At 49.7% G+C, this 12308-nt stretch overlaps 10 non-coding genes across 10 annotated transcripts; 4 read left to right on the top strand and 6 right to left on the bottom strand.

The window, feature by feature from the left end:
• Positions 1-1632: 1632 nt before the first annotated feature.
• Positions 1633-1704, bottom strand: TRNAG-UCC (transfer RNA glycine (anticodon UCC)). The gene has a single exon. It is a non-coding gene; the product is annotated as a tRNA-Gly (tRNA).
• A 265-nt stretch (positions 1705-1969) lies between these two features.
• Positions 1970-2042, bottom strand: TRNAK-CUU (transfer RNA lysine (anticodon CUU)). Its single transcript has one exon. It is a non-coding gene; the product is annotated as a tRNA-Lys (tRNA).
• Positions 2043-2421: 379 nt separating this feature from the next.
• TRNAY-GUA (transfer RNA tyrosine (anticodon GUA)) lies at positions 2422-2508 on the top strand. Its single transcript is given in 2 exon segments — positions 2422-2458; positions 2473-2508. It is a non-coding gene; the product is annotated as a tRNA-Tyr (tRNA).
• A 142-nt stretch (positions 2509-2650) lies between these two features.
• Positions 2651-2724, top strand: TRNAN-GUU (transfer RNA asparagine (anticodon GUU)). Its single transcript has one exon. It is a non-coding gene; the product is annotated as a tRNA-Asn (tRNA).
• A 2404-nt stretch (positions 2725-5128) lies between these two features.
• Positions 5129-5200, bottom strand: TRNAG-UCC (transfer RNA glycine (anticodon UCC)). Its single transcript has one exon. It is a non-coding gene; the product is annotated as a tRNA-Gly (tRNA).
• A 717-nt stretch (positions 5201-5917) lies between these two features.
• On the top strand, positions 5918-6004 carry TRNAY-GUA (transfer RNA tyrosine (anticodon GUA)). The gene is given in 2 exon segments: positions 5918-5954; positions 5969-6004. It is a non-coding gene; the product is annotated as a tRNA-Tyr (tRNA).
• Positions 6005-6146: 142 nt separating this feature from the next.
• Positions 6147-6220, top strand: TRNAN-GUU (transfer RNA asparagine (anticodon GUU)). The gene has a single exon. It is a non-coding gene; the product is annotated as a tRNA-Asn (tRNA).
• A 2404-nt stretch (positions 6221-8624) lies between these two features.
• Positions 8625-8696, bottom strand: TRNAG-UCC (transfer RNA glycine (anticodon UCC)). The gene has a single exon. It is a non-coding gene; the product is annotated as a tRNA-Gly (tRNA).
• Positions 8697-8961: 265 nt separating this feature from the next.
• Positions 8962-9034, bottom strand: TRNAK-CUU (transfer RNA lysine (anticodon CUU)). The gene has a single exon. It is a non-coding gene; the product is annotated as a tRNA-Lys (tRNA).
• A 3083-nt stretch (positions 9035-12117) lies between these two features.
• TRNAG-UCC (transfer RNA glycine (anticodon UCC)) lies at positions 12118-12189 on the bottom strand. Its single transcript has one exon. It is a non-coding gene; the product is annotated as a tRNA-Gly (tRNA).
• Between the last annotated feature and the right edge of the window lie 119 nt (positions 12190-12308).

Raw genomic sequence — 12308 nt, 5'->3', positions numbered from 1 at the left:
GAGGCTGTCAGGTAAATTCAGTGTGGTATTCTGCTTAACAGAGTGCTGCGATGGATTACTCAGGTCTGCTGATGATTCTCTGACGTTGTTTGAGTTTGTCAGAGTTCTTCCCGCCTTCGGGAAGCTGTGAGAGCTTTCCAGAACATGGGTGGGGGCTAGGCAAACGAACAGCATGAATATGGATACAGCCCTGGCCATTTGCAAGGGGGGGCATTCCAGTCGCATGCTGGGAGTGGCATGTATGTTCTGCCAGCACATGGGCTCAGCGTCTTTCCTGGGAGAGGGCCGAACAGTTGGGCTGGAGGCAGGCTGCCTCGCCTGGAGCAGGCTGCTATGCGGCCCCAGGTGGGTCGACCTGAGGGCCAGAAACCGGTCAGGACGTCAATACCGCTTAACTAAGAGATCAGCTAGATGTCCTCAGTGTGAAAAGTTCTAATTTTGCAGTATCCCACTACAATTCCCCATCCCTATCCCCAGCTCTACAAGAAAACTCCAAAAACAAACATCCCCAAGTGCGGTCATTGAAGACAAGGAGCGTTTGCGCGTGTGTGTATGTGGCTGAAGAAATACACTGTGCCTGGCTGCGGGGCGAAGTAAAGGGAAACCGGGGCAAACATGCCAGCGTCCCTGGCAAGGGTGGCGTTACATCTGTGTTCTTTTGTCTTTAGACTCTTTTTGTTGCTACCATGTCAGCCGGATATATTGCAGAGTCCTAAGAACCCCCAGCTTGTGTTCCAGTGGGTGGTGTGAGTCAAAAGGCAGATAGCGGTCTGTGTGGGTAGGTATCCTGGAGACCTCCCTGCCCAAGTCAGCCCCTTCCTTGCCTTGTAAGACGCCGTCCAAAAGGGGTCATTTGCTATTCAGTGCCTCTTCCCGTGTACACTTGATGTATTGGTCCGCTGACTTGATGCGTTCACTAAAAGCTTGTGTTTCTGATGCTCTACTCTCCAGCCAAGTATAATCCACATGCCTTAACAAACGACTTGGTCTTTTCCCCATGGAACAATTCAAGTCTCTCTTGTCCAGCTGCTCCATGCACAGGTTAGCTACAATGGGAAATACAAGTGATCCCATGGCAGCGGCGTGTTTCTGTCTGTAAAAGTCATTGGGGTACTTGAAATGGGCTTGCTTGAGTCAAAGGGCCAGCAATGAATGCACTTGGTCAAGCTTTAGTTCTTTTTGGCTGTCAAGAGTCTTCCCTTATTTCAGATGTTTCCCACAATGTCAATAGCCTCCGCAAAGCGTATCCAAGTGAAAAGGCCTATGACATCATGGGACATGCTTGTTTCTTCTGTCTCCGACTTCAGTCTACATTCCTCGTTGAGAAATTCTTTAGCATTCTTCAAAATGCTGCCAGTTATCTTGCCATTTGAGGGTGTTGGAATGGTAGCCAGCTACTTAGCAATGCTGTGTGTGCCAGAGTTGATTGTTTGTGAATCGGTGTTTGAAATGCCTGAACCTTGTCCCTGGATAATGCTGTACTCCTTGAGCGAGTTAAAGCATGAGGCCGGAGCCTGTTGGGATGCGGCGGAATATTTGCACTGTTGTCACTAAGGCAAGACATCTTAGGAGCTTTGTTGAAGGAGCTTTGGCCCTGTGCTCTTTTGTCAAGGGCGCAAAGAAGAAGAAGACTGCGTTGGCCGGGAATCGAACCCGGGTCAACTGCTTGGAAGGCAGCTATGCTCACCACTATACCACCAACGCAAGGCTGTGCAGCAAGCATGCTGCTGGCTGTGTAGAACTAAGGCCATCCATGACATTGACTCCACAGACCCCCTGCTGCGCAAGGTCCATTTGCTGGCGTACCAAGTCACCTCTAGGAAGATGAGCTAGAAATATTTCCCCATTGGTGGAGAGAAAGGAAGCCAAGCCAGTAGATATGGTAAAGGTGTGATTGTGCAGTGCGCTTGAAGGAACTGGAGATACTGACACCTTTTGCAAAGGCCTTTGACTCGGCCAAAAAAAGGCACGCCCAACGTGGGGCTCGAACCCACGACCCTGAGATTAAGAGTCTCATGCTCTACCGACTGAGCTAGCCGGGCTACCACACTCTGCTGCTTTGAGGCCTCTTGCAGCTAGCAGGCTCTGACCACTCTTTCCTAGCTTTCGCCACAATTCCTTTGGCTAAACTCAATGTGCTTCCAAGTACTATTCTGCTCACTTGCTGTCAAGGCACAGGGTACATCACCATTTTTGCCGGGACTTTGGAGGATCACAACAAAATGCGCTGGCTCTTTACAAACCCTTTTCTCTCTTTGCAATACGTCAAGCCGTAGCCTCCCACATAACGTCTGCCTAGGCATCTGCCCTTATCGGCCGAGGCGGCATCAAGCAATACCTCAACCTAGAAGGTCAAATGCAAAGTGTTCAGCACTGGCTTTGCATTCAAGGGCTCATGTGTTACCACACCCATCTGAGTTCCCTTCGATAGCTCAGCTGGTAGAGCGGAGGACTGTAGTAGATGAAGTAGCAATCCTTAGGTCGCTGGTTCAATTCCGGCTCGAAGGAAGGGCTTTTTAGCCCGCGTCTCTCCCTTTTAGAAAGAAGGCAATCCCTCATCTCTACAAATGTGCAATTGGGAAGCTTTTTAGGCACCTTGAGTTGATCTTTCATTTCTCCTTCGGGCCAGTTCAAGCACGCTCCATGTGTGGTCTCTGTGGCGCAATCGGTTAGCGCGTTCGGCTGTTAACCGAAAGGTTGGTGGTTCGAGCCCACCCAGGGACGCTCACGTTTTCTCATTACCTTAGCCGGGACCGCTGCCAAGTCTGACACCCACCTAGGAAGACAAAGCATCTCCTTTGGCTCGCCTCACACGGCTGCCAATTGAGCCTTCGCTCACCACATTCCTTGAAAACGGACTAGTAATATGTCGCATTCAATTGCTCTTGTTCTGGAATGTTGAAGATCTTTCCTAGTTTAGTCAAGCCACTTCTTCGCTTCCGCTGACTCTCAGGAACAAACCCCAGCATTTCTATTCACACCTGAAGAGGCCTTAGTCCAATTACCATGGAATGTGTAGATGTTGATTGTCCAGGAACAGGAGGGGAGGTGTGAGAATTGTGGAGGCGCCCTTTTTCAAGTTACATCATCCCCATGTTGGTTGTCAGGAAGCCTGCATAGCTAATAGTGCCTAGATTGACCTGGCTAAAGGCGTCAATTGTTGTCAAATCGCCTGGAGAGAGGTGTTAATAATGTGGAAGACAGATAGTGTGGCTGGACAAGCTTGTGTCCCAGTGTATTGCTGGCCTTGAACTACACAGGGATGCAATGTTTCTTAAAGATCCTTCTGAGTTTTTCCGACACTCCAGTTCCATACGGGATGACTATATTTCTCCAAGTGTTCTGCTTCTCCCCAGTTTGTTTTCCTGAGCTTGCGGAGGTTTTAACCAAGACCCAGTCTGGGTAGCCACAAGCTTTCAAAGCCCTCCTGAGATGTCCCGGTAGCACCCTCCTAGTCATGTGCTAGGATTTGTATAGTTGGCCTCTGCTTACCAGAGAGGCTGTCAGGTAAATTCAGTGTGGTATTCTGCTTAACAGAGTGCTGCGATGGATTACTCAGGTCTGCTGATGATTCTCTGACGTTGTTTGAGTTTGTCAGAGTTCTTCCCGCCTTCGGGAAGCTGTGAGAGCTTTCCAGAACATGGGTGGGGGCTAGGCAAACGAACAGCATGAATATGGATACAGCCCTGGCCATTTGCAAGGGGGGGCATTCCAGTCGCATGCTGGGAGTGGCATGTATGTTCTGCCAGCACATGGGCTCAGCGTCTTTCCTGGGAGAGGGCCGAACAGTTGGGCTGGAGGCAGGCTGCCTCGCCTGGAGCAGGCTGCTATGCGGCCCCAGGTGGGTCGACCTGAGGGCCTGAAACCGGTCAGGACGTCAATACCGCTTAACTAAGAGATCAGCTAGATGTCCTCAGTGTGAAAAGTTCTAATTTTGCAGTATCCCACTACAATTCCCCATCCCTATCCCCAGCTCTACAAGAAAACTCCAAAAACAAACATCCCCAAGTGCGGTCATTGAAGACAAGGAGCGTTTGCGCGTGTGTGTATGTGGCTGAAGAAATACACTGTGCCTGGCTGCGGGGCGAAGTAAAGGGAAACCGGGGCAAACATGCCAGCGTCCCTGGCAAGGGTGGCGTTACATCTGTGTTCTTTTGTCTTTAGACTCTTTTTGTTGCTACCATGTCAGCCGGATATATTGCAGAGTCCTAAGAACCCCCAGCTTGTGTTCCAGTGGGTGGTGTGAGTCAAAAGGCAGATAGCGGTCTGTGTGGGTAGGTATCCTGGAGACCTCCCTGCCCAAGTCAGCCCCTTCCTTGCCTTGTAAGACGCCGTCCAAAAGGGGTCATTTGCTATTCAGTGCCTCTTCCCGTGTACACTTGATGTATTGGTCCGCTGACTTGATGCGTTCACTAAAAGCTTGTGTTTCTGATGCTCTACTCTCCAGCCAAGTATAATCCACATGCCTTAACAAACGACTTGGTCTTTTCCCCATGGAACAATTCAAGTCTCTCTTGTCCAGCTGCTTCATGCACAGGTTAGCTACAATGGGAAATACAAGTGATCCCATGGCAGCGGCGTGTTTCTGTCTGTAAAAGTCATTGGGGTACTTGAAATGGGCTTGCTTGAGTCAAAGGGCCAGCAATGAATGCACTTGGTCAAGCTTTAGTTCTTTTTGGCTGTCAAGAGTCTTCCCTTATTTCAGATGTTTCCCACAATGTCAATAGCCTCCGCAAAGCGTATCCAAGTGAAAAGGCCTATGACATCATGGGACATGCTTGTTTCTTCTGTCTCCGACTTCAGTCTACATTCCTCGTTGAGAAATTCTTTAGCATTCTTCAAAATGCTGCCAGTTATCTTGCCATTTGAGGGTGTTGGAATGGTAGCCAGCTACTTAGCAATGCTGTGTGTGCCAGAGTTGATTGTTTGTGAATCGGTGTTTGAAATGCCTGAACCTTGTCCCTGGATAATGCTGTACTCCTTGAGCGAGTTAAAGCATGAGGCCGGAGCCTGTTGGGATGCGGCGGAATATTTGCACTGTTGTCACTAAGGCAAGACATCTTAGGAGCTTTGTTGAAGGAGCTTTGGCCCTGTGCTCTTTTGTCAAGGGCGCAAAGAAGAAGAAGACTGCGTTGGCCGGGAATCGAACCCGGGTCAACTGCTTGGAAGGCAGCTATGCTCACCACTATACCACCAACGCAAGGCTGTGCAGCAAGCATGCTGCTGGCTGTGTAGAACTAAGGCCATCCATGACATTGACTCCACAGACCCCCTGCTGCGCAAGGTCCATTTGCTGGCGTACCAAGTCACCTCTAGGAAGATGAGCTAGAAATATTTCCCCATTGGTGGAGAGAAAGGAAGCCAAGCCAGTAGATATGGTAAAGGTGTGATTGTGCAGTGCGCTTGAAGGAACTGGAGATACTGACACCTTTTGCAAAGGCCTTTGACTCGGCCAAAAAAAGGCACGCCCAACGTGGGGCTCAAACCCACGACCCTGAGATTAAGAGTCTCATGCTCTACCGACTGAGCTAGCCGGGCTACCACACTCTGCTGCTTTGAGGCCTCTTGCAGCTAGCAGGCTCTGACCACTCTTTCCTAGCTTTCGCCACAATTCCTTTGGCTAAACTCAATGTGCTTCCAAGTACTATTCTGCTCACTTGCTGTCAAGGCACAGGGTACATCACCATTTTTGCCGGGACTTTGGAGGATCACAACAAAATGCGCTGGCTCTTTACAAACCCTTTTCTCTCTTTGCAATACGTCAAGCCGTAGCCTCCCACATAACGTCTGCCTAGGCATCTGCCCTTATCGGCCGAGGCGGCATCAAGCAATACCTCAACCTAGAAGGTCAAATGCAAAGTGTTCAGCACTGGCTTTGCATTCAAGGGCTCATGTGTTACCACACCCATCTGAGTTCCCTTCGATAGCTCAGCTGGTAGAGCGGAGGACTGTAGTAGATGAAGTAGCAATCCTTAGGTCGCTGGTTCAATTCCGGCTCGAAGGAAGGGCTTTTTAGCCCGCGTCTCTCCCTTTTAGAAAGAAGGCAATCCCTCATCTCTACAAATGTGCAATTGGGAAGCTTTTTAGGCACCTTGAGTTGATCTTTCATTTCTCCATCGGGCCAGTTCAAGCACACTCCATGTGTGGTCTCTGTGGCGCAATCGGTTAGCGCGTTCGGCTGTTAACCGAAAGGTTGGTGGTTCGAGCCCACTCAGGGACGCTCACGTTTTCTCATTACCTTAGCCGGGACCGCTGCCAAGTCTGACACCCACCTAGGAAGACAAAGCATCTCCTTTGGCTCGCCTCACACGGCTGCCAATTGAGCCTTCGCTCACCACATTCCTTGAAAACGGACTAGTAATATGTCGCATTCAATTGCTCTTGTTCTGGAATGTTGAAGATCTTTCCTAGTTTAGTCAAGCCACTTCTTCGCTTCCGCTGACTCTCAGGAACAAACCCCAGCATTTCTATTCACACCTGAAGAGGCCTTAGTCCAATTACCATGGAATGTGTAGATGTTGATTGTCCAGGAACAGGAGGGGAGGTGTGAGAATTGTGGAGGCGCCCTTTTTCAAGTTACATCATCCCCATGTTGGTTGTCAGGAAGCCTGCATAGCTAATAGTGCCTAGATTGACCTGGCTAAAGGCGTCAATTGTTGTCAAATGGCCTGGAGAGAGGTGTTAATAATGTGGAAGACAGATAGTGTGGCTGGACAAGCTTGTGTCCCAGTGTATTGCTGGCCTTGAACTACACAGGGATGCAATGTTTCTTAAAGATCCTTCTGAGTTTTTCCGACACTCCAGTTCCATACGGGATGACTATATTTCTCCAAGTGTTCTGCTTCTCCCCAGTTTGTTTTCCTGAGCTTGCGGAGGTTTTAACCAAGACCCAGTCTGGGTAGCCACAAGCTTTCAAAGCCCTCCTGAGATGTCCCGGTAGCACCCTCCTAGTCATGTGCTAGGATTTGTATAGTTGGCCTCTGCTTACCAGAGAGGCTGTCAGGTAAATTCAGTGTGGTATTCTGCTTAACAGAGTGCTGCGATGGATTACTCAGGTCTGCTGATGATTCTCTGACGTTGTTTGAGTTTGTCAGAGTTCTTCCCGCCTTCGGGAAGCTGTGAGAGCTTTCCAGAACATGGGTGGGGGCTAGGCAAACGAACAGCATGAATATGGATACAGCCCTGGCCATTTGCAAGGGGGGGCATTCCAGTCGCATGCTGGGAGTGGCATGTATGTTCTGCCAGCACATGGGCTCAGCGTCTTTCCTGGGAGAGGGCCGAACAGTTGGGCTGGAGGCAGGCTGCCTCGCCTGGAGCAGGCTACTATGCGGCCCCAGGTGGGTCGACCTGAGGGCCTGAAACCGGTCAGGACGTCAATACCGCTTAACTAAGAGATCAGCTAGATGTCCTCAGTGTGAAAAGTTCTAATTTTGCAGTATCCCACTACAATTCCCCATCCCTATCCCCAGCTCTACAAGAAAACTCCAAAAACAAACATCCCCAAGTGCGGTCATTGAAGACAAGGAGCGTTTGCGCGTGTGTGTATGTGGCTGAAGAAATACACTGTGCCTGGCTGCGGGGCGAAGTAAAGGGAAACCGGGGCAAACATGCCAGCGTCCCTGGCAAGGGTGGCGTTACATCTGTGTTCTTTTGTCTTTAGACTCTTTTTGTTGCTACCATGTCAGCCGGATATATTGCAGAGTCCTAAGAACCCCCAGCTTGTGTTCCAGTGGGTGGTGTGAGTCAAAAGGCAGATAGCGGTCTGTGTGGGTAGGTATCCTGGAGACCTCCCTGCCCAAGTCAGCCCCTTCCTTGCCTTGTAAGACGCCGTCCAAAAGGGGTCATTTGCTATTCAGTGCCTCTTCCCATGTACACTTGATGTATTGGTCCGCTGACTTGATGCGTTCACTAAAAGCTTGTGTTTCTGATGCTCTACTCTCCAGCCAAGTATAATCCACATGCCTTAACAAACGACTTGGTCTTTTCCCCATGGAACAATTCAAGTCTCTCTTGTCCAGCTGCTTCATGCACAGGTTAGCTACAATGGGAAATACAAGTGATCCCATGGCAGCGGCGTGTTTCTGTCTGTAAAAGTCATTGGGGTACTTGAAATGGGCTTGCTTGAGTCAAAGGGCCAGCAATGAATGCACTTGGTCAAGCTTTAGTTCTTTTTGGCTGTCAAGAGTCTTCCCTTATTTCAGATGTTTCCCACAATGTCAATAGCCTCCGCAAAGCGTATCCAAGTGAAAAGGCCTATGACATCATGGGACATGCTTGTTTCTTCTGTCTCCGACTTCAGTCTACATTCCTCGTTGAGAAATTCTTTAGCATTCTTCAAAATGCTGCCAGTTATCTTGCCATTTGAGGGTGTTGGAATGGTAGCCAGCTACTTAGCAATGCTGTGTGTGCCAGAGTTGATTGTTTGTGAATCGGTGTTTGAAATGCCTGAACCTTGTCCCTGGATAATGCTGTACTCCTTGAGCGAGTTAAAGCATGAGGCCGGAGCCTGTTGGGATGCGGCGGAATATTTGCACTGTTGTCACTAAGGCAAGACATCTTAGGAGCTTTGTTGAAGGAGCTTTGGCCCTGTGCTCTTTTGTCAAGGGCGCAAAGAAGAAGAAGACTGCGTTGGCCGGGAATCGAACCCGGGTCAACTGCTTGGAAGGCAGCTATGCTCACCACTATACCACCAACGCAAGGCTGTGCAGCAAGCATGCTGCTGGCTGTTTAGAACTAAGGCCATCCATGACATTGACTCCACAGACCCCCTGCTGCGCAAGGTCCATTTGCTGGCATACCAAGTCACCTCTAGGAAGATGAGCTAGAAATATTTCCCCATTGGTGGAGAGAAAGGAAGCCAAGCCAGTAGATATGGTAAAGGTGTGATTGTGCAGTGCGCTTGAAGGAACTGGAGATACTGACACCTTTTGCAAAGGCCTTTGACTCGGCCAAAAAAAGGCACGCCCAACGTGGGGCTCGAACCCACGACCCTGAGATTAAGAGTCTCATGCTCTACCGACTGAGCTAGCCGGGCTACCACACTCTGCTGCTTTGAGGCCTCTTGCAGCTAGCAGGCTCTGACCACTCTTTCCTAGCTTTCGCCACAATTCCTTTGGCTAAACTCAATGTGCTTCCAAGTACTATTCTGCTCACTTGCTGTCAAGGCACAGGGTACATCACCATTTTTGCCGGGACTTTGGAGGATCACAACAAAATGCGCTGGCTCTTTACAAACCCTTTTCTCTCTTTGCAATACGTCAAGCCGTAGCCTCCCACATAACGTCTGCCTAGGCATCTGCCCTTATCGGCCGAGGCGGCATCAAGCAATACCTCAACCTAGAAGGTCAAATGCAAAGTGTTCAGCACTGGCTTTGCATTCAAGGGCTCATGTGTTACCTCACCCATCTGAGTTCCCTTCGATAGCTCAGCTGGTAGAGCGGAGGACTGTAGTAGATGAAGTAGCAATCCTTAGGTCGCTGGTTCAATTCTGGCTCGAAGGAAGGGCTTTTTAGCCCGCGTCTCTCCCTTTTAGAAAGAAGGCAATCCCTCATCTCTACAAATGTGCAATTGGGAAGCTTTTTAGGCACCTTGAGTTGATCTTTCATTTCTCCTTCGGGCCAGTTCAAGCACACTCCATGTGTGGTCTCTGTGGCGCAATCGGTTAGCTCGTTCGGCTGTTAACCAAAAGGTTGGTGGTTCGAGCCCACCCAGGGACGCTCACGTTTTCTCATTACCTTAGCCGGGACCGCTGCCAAGTCTGACACCCACCTAGGAAGACAAAGCATCTCCTTTGGCTCGCCTCACACGGCTGCCAATTGAGCCTTCGCTCACCACATTCCTTGAAAACGGACTAGTAATATGTCGCATTCAATTGCTCTTGTTCTGGAATGTTGAAGATCTTTCCTAGTTTAGTCAAGCCACTTCTACGCTTCCGCTGACTCTCAGGAACAAACCCCAGCATTTCTATTCACACCTGAAGAGGCCTTAGTCCAATTACCATGGAATGTGTAGATGTTGATTGTCCTGGAACAGGAGGGGAGGTGTGAGAATTGTGGAGGCGCCCTTTTTCAAGTTACACCATCCCCTTGTTGGGTGTCAGGAAGCCTGCATAGCTAATAGTGCCTAGATTGACCTGGCTAAAGGCGTCAATTGTTGTCAAATCGCCTGGAGAGAGGTGTTAATAATGTGGAAGACAGATAGTGTGGCTGGACAAGCTTGTGTCCCAGTGTATTGCTGGCCTTGAACTACACAGGGATGCAATGTTTCTTAAAGATCCTTCTGAGTTTTTCCGACACTCCAGTTCCATACGGGATGACTATATTTCTCCAAGTGTTCTGCTTCTCCCCAGTTTGTTTTCCTGAGCTTGCGGAGGTTTTAACCAAGACCCAGTCTGGGTAGCCACAAGCTTTCAAAGCCCTCCTGAGATGTGCCGGTAGCACCCTCCTAGTCATGTGCTAGGATTTGTATAGTTGGCCTCTGCTTACCAGAGAGGCTGTCAGGTAAATTCAGTGTGGTATTGTGCTTAACAGAGTGCTGCGATGGATTAGTCAGGTCTGCTGATGATTCTCTGATGTTGTTTGAGTTTGTCAGAGTTCTTCCCGCCTTCGGGAAGCTGTGAGAGCTTTCCAGAACATGGGTGGGGGCTAGGCAAACGAACAGCATGAATATGGATACAGCCCTGGCCATTTGCAAGGGGGGGCATTCCAGTCGCATGCTGGGAGTGGCATGTATGTTCTGCCAGCACATGGGCTCAGCGTCTTTCCTGGGAGAGGGCCGAACAGTTGGGCTGGAGGCAGGCTGCCTCGCCTGGAGCAGGCTGCTATGCGGCCCCAGGTGGGTCGACCTGAGGGCCTGAAACCGGTCAGGACGTCAATACCGCTTAACTAAGAGATCAGCTAGATGTCCTCAGTGTGAAAAGTTCTAATTTTGCAGTATCCCACTACAATTCCCCATCCCTATCCCCAGCTCTACAAGAAAACTCCAAAAACAAACATCCCCAAGTGCGGTCATTGAAGACAAGGAGCGTTTGTGCGTGTGTGTATGTGGCTGAAGAAATACACTGTGCCTGGCTGCGGGGCGAAGTAAAGGGAAACCGGGGCAAACATGCCAGCGTCCCTGGCAAGGGTGGCGTTACATCTGTGTTCTTTTGTCTTTAGACTCTTTTTGTTGCTACCATGTCAGCCGGATATATTGCAGAGTCCTAAGAACCCCCAGCTTGTGTTCCAGTGGGTGGTGTGAGTCAAAAGGCAGATAGCGGTCTGTGTGGGTAGGTATCCTGGAGACCTCCCTGCCCAAGTCAGCCCCTTCCTTGCCTTGTAAGACGCCGTCCAAAAGGGGTCATTTGCTATTCAGTGCCTCTTCCCGTGTACACTTGATGTATTGGTCCGCTGACTTGATGCGTTCACTAAAAGCTTGTGTTTCTGATGCTCTACTCTCCAGCCAAGTATAATCCACATGCCTTAACAAACGACTTGGTCTTTTCCCCATGGAACAATTCAAGTCTCTCTTGTCCAGCTGCTCCATGCACAGGTTAGCTACAATGGGAAATACAAGTGATCCCATGGCAGCGGCGTGTTTCTGTCTGTAAAAGTCATTGGGGTACTTGAAATGGGCTTGCTTGAGTCAAAGGGCCAGCAATGAATGCACTTGGTCAAGCTTTAGTTCTTTTTGGCTGTCAAGAGTCTTCCCTTATTTCAGATGTTTCCCACAATGTCAATAGCCTCCGCAAAGCGTATCCAAGTGAAAAGGCCTATGACATCATGGGACATGCTTGTTTCTTCTGTCTCCGACTTCAGTCTACATTCCTCGTTGAGAAATTCTTTAGCATTCTTCAAAATGCTGCCAGTTATCTTGCCATTTGAGGGTGTTGGAATGGTAGCCAGCTACTTAGCAATGCTGTGTGTGCCAGAGTTGATTGTTTGTGAATCGGTGTTTGAAATGCCTGAACCTTGTCCCTGGATAATGCTGTACTCCTTGAGCGAGTTAAAGCATGAGGCCGGAGCCTGTTGGGATGCGGCGGAATATTTGCACTGTTGTCACTAAGGCAAGACATCTTAGGAGCTTTGTTGAAGGAGCTTTGGCCCTGTGCTCTTTTGTCAAGGGCGCAAAGAAGAAGACTGCGTTGGCCGGGAATCGAACCCGGGTCAACTGCTTGGAAGGCAGCTATGCTCACCACTATACCACCAACGCAAGGCTGTGCAGCAAGCATGCTGCTGGCTGTGTAGAACTAAGGCCATCCATGACATTGACTCCACAGACCCCCTGCTGCGCAAGGTCCATTTGCTGGCGTACCAAGTCACCTCTAGGAA

This window comes from Staurois parvus, unplaced genomic scaffold (assembly GCF_062004578.1).
Source record: "Staurois parvus isolate SC_StPar_1 unplaced genomic scaffold, SC_StPar_1.0 ptg001130l, whole genome shotgun sequence".
In the NCBI taxonomy this organism is placed as follows: domain Eukaryota; kingdom Metazoa; phylum Chordata; class Amphibia; order Anura; family Ranidae; genus Staurois; species Staurois parvus.
The sequence above is the reverse complement of the archived record's forward strand: the minus strand, read 5'-3'. Positions and strand labels throughout refer to the sequence as shown.